At 36.9% G+C, this 10,128-nt stretch overlaps 1 pseudogene; it reads left to right on the top strand.

The window, feature by feature from the left end:
* Positions 1–1,264: 1,264 nt before the first annotated feature.
* Positions 1,265–4,850, top strand: LOC136748146 (UDP-glucuronosyltransferase 2B31 pseudogene; annotated as a pseudogene).
* The last annotated feature ends 5,278 nt before the right edge of the window (positions 4,851–10,128 follow it).

Genomic DNA, 10,128 nt, shown 5'->3' with positions numbered 1-10,128 from the left:
AACAACAAAGTAACAGTATTTTGTAATTATAACATTTTATAGTCCAGTAAAGTACAAATCTTAGTGTAGGGGAGTTACTTATATTCAAGTAAATATAATAAACAGCTTTTAATGATGCCTTGAAAAACCAATCTGGATTTTAATTGTGAAAATACTGGAACATTCTTTATATTTCACAATTACCTGTGACTTTGATTCCAGAGGTGAAAATCAGTAAGGGTAAAAAGCCCCTGAAATACTCTAGGGAAAAGGAGACTGAACCTGCCCATTGCCTTTTCCCCATACAGATAAGAAAGCATGCAAAAATATGTAATGAATTACAGAAAAGATAACACAGCTTTAATCAGGGTCTCATATCTCCATTAGATTACACAGTATGTGAAAGTTGAATATGTTGTAAGAGTATGTATGTCCCAGAACATGGTCCAGTACATATTTTTTGGTTTGTCAGATTCCTCTTGTAACTAATAAGAAATTACTTGGGACCTAGTCCTCTAGGCAAACAGTAATTTTCGAATGTGTAGCTCAGTTACTATGGAAGGATACTCTATAGCACACCCTCTGGATTACCCACACTGGTGGTGTTATTCACTGTGCCATGTCTCCCAATGGTGGATTGTGCAGAAGGCAACTGGTGAATATGTCAGCTAGTGCCTTCTACTGGAAAGAGTATGTCATGAGACACAAAGGTGCTGCTCACCTCCGCACAGAGTCATGCAGGATGCCCTGGAACATCTGTCACTCCATAGCGCCATAGTCTGATCACTAAGTTTTTCCTTCTTTTTTACTGCCTTTGCATTTCTCACATTTCTATGCTGTAAGATTTATTACAGGCAAAAAATAAATATATTTTGTATTAATATATCAAATTGTTATACAGTAATACTTTGTGTGAACACTTTTAATTAACACAGCAGCTTTAAATGTAAGCTGATTTGGAAGTAAATCGTTTAATCTCACTGTAATGTGGGCGATCTTAACACGATAGTGTTACGAAGGAAGTGCAAACAAATCCGATGTGGTGCAGCTTTTTAACTATTCATTGCATCCAATAATCAAGAATGCCATAAAATAAATATATATATGTATATATCAGCAAAAATGAAAAAATAACACTTTCATATTGCAACCTTACACTACATTCAGTACTGTAAATACTTCAGTCCATACGTCTCCATACTAGCTACAGTGCGACAGGAGAACTGACCCAGCTCCTCTCAGGAGCCTTTAGTCCCCTAATCAAGAATACCGCCTCCAGACTGCTCTTAACTGGAAGAGGGAGTATTATAATGCATTAAGTCACATTTAACCATTAACACTTTTATCCATAACTTTAACCAGTTACATTATAGCAAAAGTATAATAACTCAGCTAGTACAGGTACTAATGTACCTTAGTATAGTTACAACACACTACTATTGACATTTTATGCAATAAGTTGCATCCCTGCGCGCACACCTGCGGAACTGTGCAGCACTACATATCAACTCACACAGGGATCCATACATACAATCACATACAAGTGAAGAAAAGCAGACAGACTGTTCAAAACTAACTAACAACCTGCAAAGTCTCAGCTAGACATATGTGAACCAACAACCAACTTCTAACAGGACTGTAACACTGCTTGCGTTACAAAGAACAAAAACTCAGCAATAGCACCCTGCGCGTCAAGCACTCTTGAGGTATGTTATTGTACAATGTATGTATACATGATATTGTTCTTTGTGACATTACCATACTTTTAATAATTGCCATCTTGCGGTGTATTGTTCTTTTAAGTCTCAGGTTAACTTCCACTTCTCATTACTTGGACGTGATGAAGTGTGGTGCTCTCTGTATTGTGCGCTTAATCAGACTCACCAAATAATATACACCAGCAAATATAATTGTTTTTCATGCTTCAGAAAAATCGCTTTTGTCTTTGTACATTTAATGATATAGGTCCGCATGACACAAAGCGTATCCACAAGAAATATCAAATATATACTGCAGTGTTTAATCAAAAACAAATTAAGGAAAAAAGTATCACACTCAATTGAAAAAGTTACTAATTGCAATCGCTTCAAGTGATTAATTTATTAATATAATGCATAATCCTTCTTCAGGTTTCCTTACTAGCCTCTGAGTACAGTTTTTTTTAAGACCTCACAGAGTGTCTGGAGTGGATTTTGACCTCTGCTGATATGAAAGCCTTAACTGAATGACACTGATAAGCAGCTGTGCAATCCTGTCACATTTGGATTTTTCTAATTTACACAGTGAGTTATTTTTCTGACAGGTAGGTGCATTTTAAATACCTTTATTTAATATGTGTGTGTGTGTGTGTGTGTGTGTGTGTGTGTGTGTGTGTGTGTGTGTGTGTGTATGTATGTATATATATATATATATATATATATATATATATATATATATATACATATAGCTTTGGAAATAGATTTTTGTCATGGCTTCCTTACTATCCTTACTATCATTGTTTTCAACCGAGAGGAACAGAATTTGAAATTCATTGGGCATTTTAAGTGCATTAAATATTAAGAACATTAAGATATTGTCATAGATAAGGTTCAATAAGTATGGCTGAATGTGCAAGAACCATTGAATGTTTGCAATGTGGTATGTCACATCTCTAATTTTCTTGTAACTTTAATCTTTTTTGTTAAACTGTAGTGGTTATTTGTATATATAATAAGGCTTTACAGCCATATCATTCTCTTAACAGCACTCTGAAACATTTTTTATTTGTTTCTTTCTTTGTTTAGATACCATGAAGACATATAATCTATCAAACACTCTCTCAACCTTCACTTTTGTACTCATTATCGTCACTTTGCATTCTTATGATTGTGGTAAGGTTCTGGTATTTCCAGTGGAAGGTAGCCATTGGGTGAATATGAAAATCTTGATAGAGGAACTGTATTCTAGGGGCCATAATATTACAGTGGTAAGATCATCAAATAGCCGATACATTAAGGAGAGCTCACCTCTCTACATGTCAATCACAATACCTGACAATGCAGAAATGGATGAAGACTTCTTTGACTTGTTCCTGAGCAGGTATCTTGAGGTCCAAAGAAAAGAGAGAAACATATGGACTCTCCTAACAATGCAAAGGGATTTCTTTCAAATGCTTTCTGAAGCACATCGTGCATCATGTCAGATGGTGACTACAATGTTTGAAAATAAACCGTTGATGAAAAGTCTGGAGGACACTCATTATGACCTGGTACTAACAGATCCTGCCATAGCCGGTGGAGTTTTGTTGGCCCACTACCTTAAACTCCCCTTGGTTTTAAATGTTCGTTGGATCACCAGTGGGGAAGGTCATTTTGCCATTGCTCCTTCTCCAGTGTCTTACATCCCACTACCAGGATCAGGATTATCAGACAAAATTAATTTTATGGAAAAAGTGAAAAACATCCTTTATTATGGCATTATCCTCTACCAGGATATATTTGTACTTGGCCCACATTATCAAACTGTAATTGACCGCTTCTTGGGCCCAGGTCTTAATATTAAGAGTCTCATTCAATTAGCAGACCTCTGGCTCATGAGGGTTGACTTTGTCTTTGAATTCCCACGACCCACCATGCCTAATATTGTCTACATGGGTGGCTTTCAGTGCAAACCTGCCAAGCCTCTTCCACAAGAGTTAGAGGATTTTATGCAGAGCTCAGGGAATCATGGGGTCATTGTCATGTCTTTGGGAACTCTGGTTAACAGCCTACCGAGTGACATGGCTTCAGAGATAGCTTCTGCCTTTGCCCAGCTCCCTCACAAAATAATCTGGCGACATTTAGGGGAGAGGCCTGCTAATCTGGGCAACAACACCCTACTGGTTAGCTGGATGCCACAAAATGATATTCTAGGACACGCCAAGACCAAAGTTTTTGTAGCACATGGGGGAACCAATGGGGTTCAAGAAGCCATCTATCATGGTACGCCAATTCTAGGCCTGCCACTGTTCTTTGATCAGTATGACAACCTCCTCCGGCTGAAAGAGAGAGGGGCAGCCAAGATCCTAGAAGTTAATGAAGTGAACCACAGTCGGTTTCTCCAGGCCTTACAGGAGGTCCTCAATGAGCCGTCCTACCGGATCAACATGCAGAGGCTCTCCAGCCTGCACCGGGACCAGCCAATGAAACCACTAGACAGGGCAATCTACTGGATAGAGTTCGTCATGAGACACAAAGGCGCTGCTCACCTGCGCACAGAGTCCTACAGGATGCCCTGGTACATCTACCACTCTGTGGATGTCATAGTGGTCTTATTGGCTGCTGTGTTGGTCTTCTTACTGTCTATCATTATTACCTGTAAATGTTTGTGTTACAGAGTTTGTTATAAAAGAAAAACTAAATCTGAATAAGCTCAATTTTAGACTTCTCTACTTAGAACCACATAACATATGAAGTGTAATAAATGTAAAGGTAAAAATCGAAATAATGTTCTGTTGCTGCTGCTTTGGTCTGTTCAATAGGTGGCAGTATAAGCCAGTTTAATCAATAAAGCAGCTTCTTAATTGCTACATTGAAAAGAGCTGCATTAAATTCATGATTGTAGACAACAAGAAACCAATAGTATTTCAAGAGGGTTACTTGATGACAAGTTAAATGATATAACATCTGGCAAATTCAAACTTGCCATCAAATACTACACTTTTTAGTTTGGCAGGTGGGTGAAAGTGTTGATTTCATCTGGGCCAAAGTTACATTAGATTACATTACATAGTTACATTACTTTGTCCTATTGAGTGCAGACCTGGGTCAGTAACAGATTGTATTGAAAATACAATAAAATAACTATTTGTATTGGATATTTGAATATTTGAATAAATACTTCTGAAAATCAAACACTCTTGTCAAATAGTATTTGAATATAGTCTCTTCTTCTGAAAAACTAGTAGTAGTTTCAAATACTTTTATTTTATAATTTATATAATACTAAATAATATCAAATTTTCTTAACAAAAGGTTTCAGTAGCTGACATCCAAAAATGTTACATATCAATTATTTTATATCATTTTAATGACACACAGACCTGTGCAGACCTTAATGAGCTTGCCACTGAATTCACTACTGAAGAGGACCTGGCCACTGACTCATCCACTGAGCTGCCACCAGCAAGAAGAAATCCAATTGATATGCTGTTTAATTATAGGGACCAACCTGGTGCTCCTGACAAAGATGCACCTCTAAACCAGGAGGATGAGAAGTACTGCACCACCCCACATCTCCCGCAAACTGCAGATCCCTACAGGTATCGAAAATGCAAAGTGCCTTTCGAACTTTTAAGTTAAGTTTCTGAGGAATACCTCCATGTTCCAGCATCATCTACTACTGTAATGTAAAGTGTGGGCTGGAATGTGTGAATACAAAAAAGATCCACAATATTGTGTTAATTGTCATTCCAACTGATGCTATTAAGCATGAAAGATAAACAAAAAGTTAATTCTTAATTCTCAGTATAGTCTTTTTAAATACTTAAACAAAATGTGTGTTTTGTAATTGCTGCAAATACATTCAATTACTATCCCAAAGTATTTCCAAATACTTATCAAATTTCAAATAATGTAATTGCAAAAGGAAAATAAATGAAATGCCTTTTCAAATATGTATTTAACAGTAATTGAAAATACATCAAATAGTATTTGACACAGGTCTAATTAAGTGTACAGAACCTTTTGTCTAATTGTGTAATTCAAGTAGCCTTAGTCAGACCATGATAATGGAATTCAAATAAATGGACTGAAAACCAGAACAAGTTCGGTCTCAAGGTCTACGTTGGAGGTTCTGATACAGTGGATTTCACATCACATCACAATCAATGGATTGTCCATAAAGAAATCTCAAATAATGGCATCACAACTGCAGGAAAAATATTGTGACAAAAAAGAAAAAGAGAAGATAATTTACTATAGCTGCTTGGAAATGTAGTTGTGTTACATTCATTTTAAACTATGGTATTTTTTATTTACCTATGCAAATTCTCTAGAATCATGTTTTATCTGGTAATTCAGCAGTACTAATCAAAAATGTTCCTAAATTGACACACACACTTTTTTGTAGTTTCAAAATCATTGTTGAAGAAAGTATATTTTGGGTGTTTGTTTTACGTCTGTAATAGTAGTGTTGGGAAACAAGATTAGCTGTATTTCATGTTCAGATTAACTGAATTGTCAGTAAATTAAACTTAGTATACAGTTAGGTACATAAATACAAACTGGAAAATGTATGGACATAACTGTATATATTCAGTAATACATCTGTATTGTCAGAATTAAAGCAAATACATTGGTTTAGACATAGTTGACAGTTTCAATATTTTTTTGAAGAACTTGCAGATGTTTGCAAAACAGACCTGGTGAAATGTAGTACCCATGCAGCTAAGTCTATTTCTAGAAATAAAGGCCATGAGCACAAAAATAGAAATGTGGCACTGTGGTCTGCCCTTTCTGAAAACTGGTTTGACTGGTTTCTCAGAGCTTTATTAGCACTAGTCTAGGACTACTCTATCTAGAATAGCATTGAGTAGTCTGTGACTGGTGCTAATTTGGGGTCTATGAAACCTGCCCAGTGAGTTTTAAGAAGCATATGTGTGGAAATCATTTGAATGAACAACAGAAGTAAATAGATTGGAATCCTCATATCTCCAATTCAAGGCAATATTTTGTAAGCATATTAAAGACTTTGGTACAAACAAAATATGCACTATTGAATCTAAAATGTGTATTAACACAATCATGGTGAAACATGGAAGTTGTCTACTGCTGCGGAAGCTGACTGCAAAATAAATTCTGTGCTAGAGTTCATGACTGAGGAAATGTACTTTATGCTTTGAATCTTCAGCAAAGTTCTTTATTTAGCTACAGAAAGTTGCATGAGTTTATAATAATTATGTAATATTCTATCTGAATAAAAACTAAATTACACCTGTTATATAGTATCACCATCATCATCTTCATCATCGATCCAATGCTGGATAAAGGCCACACAAAGATGTTTCCACTTGTTTCATATCAGTATCCTTAGTAACTCCTGTGACCTGCTGGTGTATTTATTTTAGTGCTACACCCATTTAAGGAATTACACTCTCTTTCAGCTCTTCCAGTAGTTTTCATTTATTATAAGAAAGACTGTTTTATGATGTGTTTTTTTTTTTTTCCTGTCATACAGCTGTTATTTAACACCTGACAATATCCAACCACCTAATAGAAAAAAGGCTGCATTGTGTTTAATAAATGGTTGTGGATTTCTCAGTGGTACTGGGGTCTGTGCCAGAAATATGGAATATGAATGTATTGTATATGTGTTAATGTGGAAATGCTGATATAATGAAATACATTAGTATTAAACACATAGGCGATTCTAGGTTTTAAAACTGGGTGTGCAAATGGTAGTGACATTTTTTTGTGCTTACAAAAACACTCTCAAAATTAATAGTTGATCTAGAAAGGTCTACTATAGCCTAGTATAGCTACATAACTACATGACCATTGGTTATACATAGGTTTAAATGTTTGACATTATGACAACTGTGCATCACCAAAAAAGGCCACAACATTAGAGCCAACAACACAGTGTCACAGCAATTGTACATGAAAACCGTAATATCCTAGCTGAGAGTGCCACAGGAGCCACAGGAGCGCTTATAATGCAGCCACATCACAGCAATCACAGACGACATCATGTCAGTTTATCACTTAGGCCAAGTCAGTCTATCTTGTTCTAAAAAATGCACAAATTAATCGGGACCGCGTACAACGGGTCGCACAATACTGCAACCCTGAACTTTATAATTGTAAAGAAACAGGCAATAAAATTCAAGCAAAGTAAGAAGCTTCTGTTCTCATGATTCCACACAACAAATACAGATATGTTGAAACTCTTTCTCAGAATTAAAGTTTGATGTTGCTGTGAAACCAAACCCTGCCAATTTAGTAATCAGCCGCTGTGTGCCTGCAGTCTCAGAACTGTAGCAGGGCTGAAGACAGTACTGCATTGTGCCAGGTTTTGATAGTCAAAGCAGTTGTGTTCCTTATATGAACTGTGTAGCTGATGCTCTCAGAGTATGGTCCTAACTGTTCCAGCACACTAATATCTCTGTACTGTGCATCAGAAATACAAAGAGCATTCATATGATTCTCCATAGCATCTGGCTGAGGAACCTACTTAAGCTCCTTCAGAAAGATTCATACAAAAGGAATTGTGCAAAAATGAATAAGTATTCCAGGAATTCAATGTGCCAAGATTCTCAATTAGTTTCAGTTAATTGATTTATTAGTATGATATGAATGACTAATAACACAATATCAGTGCTGAGTTAGGCTGAGATGCCATTTTTGTGTGCAATCCAAAAAGTTTTGTTGTTGTTGTTTGTTTGTTTGTTTTCTATAGTTTTAACTCACTGTGACAAGTCTTTGTCTAGGACTAGGACTCTCATTAGCAGGTTGCTGGTGGCCATTTTGGCTCCAAACTGTGCCGGACTGGATACCAGCTCCCAGACAAGCACTCCCAGGTGTGTTGAGCTGTTTCAGCGGAGGACCTCTGTGTATTAACGCAGCCTGCACCACATAGGTTGTTTGTGGTAAGGAAGCCTAAATTTGGGGAACACACTTATTATACTTGGCTTGTAACTTGGAATTGGACTAAGACCTTACATTTTGAAACAGATTGCATTTTGTAAACTTGTGAAAAAAACATTTTTTGCATTTGTTGTGTAATTATTAGTTTTGCTGATATTGTTTGTATATGGTAAATTGAGTAGCATTACATATTTAGCTAGGAACCTATTGGAGGCATTGTGGTGTTTCTTTTTTTCTTCTAACTTTATCATTCACATGACATGATTTGGTACAACAATCCCTTGCACAATAGTTGAACTATATATGGATGAACCCTTGGGCGTATTTCCGATCACAAACCTTCAGAGGGTTGCCCTAGTCAGCCGAAGTTCTTAGGACATATTTGCATGTATCTACTCTGCCATATTTAATTATGATTAGTAATATAATTATTATTAATAATATTATTATGTTTAATTTGTAGTATTTTTGTAGTTCAGATGAGTTAATTTTAACTGTTTCAGTAAGCACTTTATGACCATTTAACTTTGTGTTCACTGGGACAGGATGGGATTTGAAAGTTCCCATTAAAACCAATTAAGCTGTAAATTAGGCATTACAGGCTTCCAAGATGCTTTATGACTTGATGACTTTATTTATAACATTATAGATTTGATGGGGAGTGCTGCAGATTTACAACAGTGCAAGAAGCACAATCGCAACGAGGACATTGCTGGTGTCCTGTTCGTGTTGTGTGTATTGAAGCGGGCCCACGCCTGCATGTACTCCAGTTCTCCTGTGAACCGGGCCAGGCCGGGTGGCAGGTAGACTGTGAGCGCAGGACCGAGGAGGGAGTCGCCGGGGCCCCGGGCAATAGGGATCCCTAGTTCTGTGTTGAAAAGGGCAATAAACTCCCGAAGTTGTTTTGAACAGTTGTCTGCTGTCCGTCATTTAAAAATAAATAAAACAGACCCCCGTGTATATATATATATATATATACACAATGTAGTGATTTAAATGGTAGCCCATATTGCGGACCGTTTCTCAAATAAAGAACACCTCAGAAAGTTATTTGTGAAATACCAATAATTACACGAATGCATAATTAAAACATTAAAATCAGTAATCAATAATTACATTGGTGAATAACTTGTGCTCCCCACAGCTGAACCCTTTACACCGCAGTAGAGGTTCTCTCTCTCTCAATGTCTCGATGTAACGATACATGTCTATATATCTATATAACTATGTATGAATCTATTTCACCTCACCCAATGATATTGTGTATGTATTAATGTAATGTTATTGATATAGGCTGGCAATATTGGAATAGCTGCCCGTGTCAGCATCTCTCGCTCTCTGGCTATTAACAGGGGGTGACGTCACATATCTCGGACAGGTGCCGCCCAATCAAAGCGCGAGGCTGTTCTGGTTCCGACCCAAAAGCCAGGCCGCTGTCATGGAAACAATGCCTGTCACGTCAGTGCGTGAGAATATTGGACTGGCGTGATTACAGTATTTCTGACATCCTCTCGAAAGACACAATAGGGCATCGATGGTAGAATTA

This window comes from Amia ocellicauda, chromosome 4 (assembly GCF_036373705.1).
Source record: "Amia ocellicauda isolate fAmiCal2 chromosome 4, fAmiCal2.hap1, whole genome shotgun sequence".
In the NCBI taxonomy this organism is placed as follows: Eukaryota; Metazoa; Chordata; class Actinopteri; order Amiiformes; family Amiidae; genus Amia; species Amia ocellicauda.
The sequence above is the reverse complement of the archived record's forward strand: the minus strand, read 5'-3'. Positions and strand labels throughout refer to the sequence as shown.